The following is a 561-nucleotide window of genomic DNA, read 5'->3' as shown; positions in this document are numbered from 1 at the left end:
AGTGCCCTCTTCGATTTATGTGCGAAAAAATAAAACAGGGTTTTGTTTTCAACACAAAATCAGACACAATTGAGCATTTTATTTCCAAACATGATTTCAGGATTTAAAATAGAGTAGTTTTATAAGTCTTTTTTGTATCACTTTAAAAATAATGTGTCTTTAAAAATTATAATTTGATCAAAATCTAATAATGATAAATTATAAATTCAATGGTATATTTAAGAGCCACAACATCTATAGAATGACATGAGAATTACACAATAAAACTTGTAGCATTACTCTTTAAAATGTTGTCTTTTTTGAAAAATGTCAAATTAAAATTTTACTCCTCCCAATTTTTTTTATTTTTTTTGTTTTACCTCTTTCTCAAAACTCTAAATACTAGTTCTACCTCCAAGCGACATACGGTGACAACATTAATTTCGATGGCTCAGTCACCCTTAAAATCATCCTTCTCTTTTTTTCACTCGCTTCTAAAAAAAATTCAGTTTATGTTTTTTGTTTTATTTTTTATTTTTCAAATTTATTAGAATATTTTTTGTCCTAACAAAAATTTGCAAA

The sequence above is a fragment of the Corylus avellana genome, chromosome ca4 (assembly GCF_901000735.1).
Source record: "Corylus avellana chromosome ca4, CavTom2PMs-1.0".
Lineage (NCBI taxonomy): Eukaryota > Viridiplantae > Streptophyta > Magnoliopsida > Fagales > Betulaceae > Corylus > Corylus avellana.
This window is presented reverse-complemented; position numbering follows the sequence as displayed.